General features: G+C 30.5%; 1 long non-coding RNA gene across 1 annotated transcript; it reads right to left on the bottom strand.

The window, feature by feature from the left end:
* Positions 1 to 1,684: 1,684 nt before the first annotated feature.
* Positions 1,685 to 2,503, bottom strand: LOC126749737 (uncharacterized). The gene is made up of 3 exons (XR_007665291.1): positions 2,354 to 2,503; positions 1,984 to 2,294; positions 1,685 to 1,850 (listed from the first exon to the last, which is right to left on the bottom strand). It is a non-coding gene; the product is annotated as an uncharacterized LOC126749737 (long non-coding RNA).
* Positions 2,504 to 3,490: the final 987 nt, after the last annotated feature.

Below are 3,490 nucleotides of genomic sequence, written 5' to 3'. Positions count from 1 at the left end.
GCATACCTCTTGACAAAAGATTGGCATTTTCATTTGTCGAGAAAAGTCTTCCCAACCCACTATATTATAGCCACTCCACTTCAACAATTGACTTCTACTTACAAAAAAAAAAAAGATTTAAATAATATTGAATGTTTTTTCCTTTAACTTGGAATATTTAAGAGAATTGTGTAAGTATTCATGTCCTTCTTCTACTGGAAAATAAAACTGTAAAATAGCTAATCTAGTGAAAATATTATAAATGATTTAACATATTTTTTTATAAAGTGGGCTAATATGAATGATCTCTCTTTAAATGTAAATAAGTGCTACTCAATTGGATTCTCTAGACTTAAAAATAAAATGATTAATATATACACTATTGAAGACATAGTACTTAGTTCTGTTGACTCAATAAAGGATTTAGGAGTAGTCTTTGATACTCAGCTCAAATTTGGGGAACACTGTGATCTTGTGGAGGGGAAGGCCTCTCAGATGTTAGGTTTTGTTTTAGGAACTTGTCGTGACATGTCTATATCTACTTTGAAGATACTTTATTGTTCATTGGTTAGAAGTCATTTAGAGTATGCCTCGATCATTTGGTCTCCTTTTTATAATTGTCACAAAATGCAACCTGAAAGAGTCCAAAAGAGGTTTACCCAGTACTGTTCCTACAAGTTGAATATGCAGGATAACCTACTTGACATGGAGGCAATATTGGGACTTCAATCGTTGGAATCTAGAAGGATTCAAAGTGACCTCAGCTTTATGTATAAGGTTATTCATGGGCTTATTGATTGCCCTGCTCTCATCAACAGCTTTCATTTAAAGGAGACATGAACTGTTTGCTTTACCAATCTGTCACTCCAACTATTCTTTACATTCTCCAATCTGTCGTAGTCTTGCCTATTTAAACTCTCACCCTGAACTTGATCCATTTGCAAGCTCACTGGATTTATTGGTCAACTGGGTCAAATATTTTAATTTATTGTTTTCTTATTGTGTTTATTTCTTGTGTATATGTTTTGAAGACTGTCTAATTATGTTCGTGAGAGTACTTTTATTATGTTAATTATACATCTTTTACTTTATTTAATATTGTAACCAAATCTTTTGTAAAATGGGGTTTCCCGTATATTGATTGAATAAATGAATAAATAAATATTTAATTGACCGAGAGCATTATGAGAAACTAAAAGATACTTGTAAGTGTGCTGAAAGGGTTAGTCTTTGGAGTTCTCTTGTCCTCCCTTTCAGCCAGTGTACCAATTTAGAAACCAGATATGTTTGCTTTTCTGCAAGGCATTGTAACTTATGAATGACCTAAGTACATATCTGAAATGACTTTCTAAATAAATTAAAAACATTGATTAAACAAGATATATTATGATTAAGCAAAAGAATAAAGCACTCCTTTAGTTAAGTATGTAAGAACATTCAGGTATAAATACTGTCTATGAAATATTTCTGATTAAGTGTATGTACAAATTTAAACTGATCGCCACATATAGACAGTAGCTCATAGAAAACTGTTCCAATAATATCTGCTTTATATGAGGGTAGATTGTCAAAACTATTTATTATATGAAATTTTAAAATTAAACATGTGTATGAAATGGATAACAATCATATGGTAATAACTGCATAGAAGAGCATAATGTGGTTTATGCCTTAAGGAATGGAATCTTCAAAAAAAAAAACAACAACAACTTTCTCTTTAATTATTAAAACTAAATAACTGTATGACAAAATTTAATAAAACAATAAACAGGTCATGGAACATAAACATTAAATAAGTTTTATTTTCTAACCAAAAATAGAGACTTTGGGTCCAGTTGGAAGATTCTCGTGCCATTTTGCCTATTCAAGATCTGAAACAAATAAAGTATATATAATTAGATATGCATATTTCATTGAGACAACACAAAGTATATAAATTATCTTCTGGTGAAACAATCCAGTAATAAGTAAAACTTTATTAAAATATTGCTCCGTTTTACTCACAACAAAAAAGCTGATTCATATCCCTTCAAACACATTTCATGATCTCTGGGGAATCCTAACATACTTCCTGTAGCTTATTTATTTCTGGCTGTGTACTCTAACCAACAGTAAAGACAGGCAGTTCTTCCTGGTTTCCCAATTTCATCAATATGGTAGAATCTCAATGATTTCTTGACGGATGTCCTTAAGTGCATGGTCTGAGCCCTATCAAACACATTTCATGATCTCTGGGGTATCCTAACATACTTCATTTAGCTTATTTATTTCTGGTTGTGTAGTCTAATCAGCAGTTAAAACATGCAATTCTTCTCCTACAACAAATGGGTCCCATAGCTGTTAAATTGTTGACCAGGATGAAAACAAATCATACCTTGTAATAATTCTAGGTACACAAAACAAAGGCCACACAGGCAAAATATATGCGAACTTGAATGAAGTTATGAGATTTTTATCAGTTTTATTTAGCAAATAATTTGTGTTGAAGTTTTCCAATAAATATTAGTTAAAAAATAATAATTTCTCAAGGTGAATTATGTTATTGTTTTGTTGGGTTGACATTGACATCTGAATTTAACTGACTTGTCAAATTCAGATGTCATTGAGCATTGCTGTTTGAGCTTGGCATGTCATGGGCGCACTAAAATTTATTTTTTCACGGTCGGTTTGATAAATTATATAATTTAATATTTTGGCAGCAAAATTCATATACCTAGTTCTAATTGTTTTTTTCAATTTAGGGTTTGGGCGACATAGGGTAAGTTTAGTAGATAAATTTCATTGCAGGGGTTGTTAAAGCAAGTGACGGTTATTTTATTTCAATGGTTTATTTTACTAGCTTAATTTTAGCTTCTATTCATCTTTCCATTTACCTAATTGACTTTCAAAATGAAAATGGAAAATAGAACAGTCAACGTAAGAATTCTTTTATCCAATCCTAATACACAGATTATTATACGGTCTAATCTTTTCCTTTTCTATTGTGGCACTCCCATAAATTGTAAAAAAATTTGTCAATAAGCTTTTTTACTATTTTTTGAATGATCTTGAACCAATAAAAAAATTGAATTGGGAGCATATTTTGAAAAAATGTTCATCTTGAACACGGACTTTTTTCGAGAATTGAAAAATGCAAATAAATAGGTTTTCTGTTCATTTTAGAGTCAAATCGGTTATAACCTTTTTTAATCCTTCCCTGTCGATTTTCGAACAAAATGTGTTTCTTTGGTTTTTTTTACTAGAAATTATCTGTTTAGGGCTTACATTAAAATTAGTCAATAGCCATTTTAAGAAAAAAAAAGTGATATAGTGGGAAAAAACATGTTTTCTTTTGTTTTTTCCAATGTTTCATTAATATCTCGGCTTCTGTAGCTCCGATTCAATCCGTTAATGGTTTATTGTATTCCTTATTCCGTTTCTGATTATCATTTGCATATTTCATTGTATTGACCTTAATATAAAGGCCAATATAAAGTAAAGGATATTAGAAAAGATATATGGCAAAACCAGT

The sequence above is a fragment of the Anthonomus grandis genome, unplaced genomic scaffold, assembly GCF_022605725.1.
Source record: "Anthonomus grandis grandis unplaced genomic scaffold, icAntGran1.3 ctg00000632.1, whole genome shotgun sequence".
Lineage (NCBI taxonomy): Eukaryota > Metazoa > Arthropoda > Insecta > Coleoptera > Curculionidae > Anthonomus > Anthonomus grandis.
Note: the sequence above shows the minus strand (reverse complement) of the source record. Positions and strands in the feature narration are given on the sequence as shown.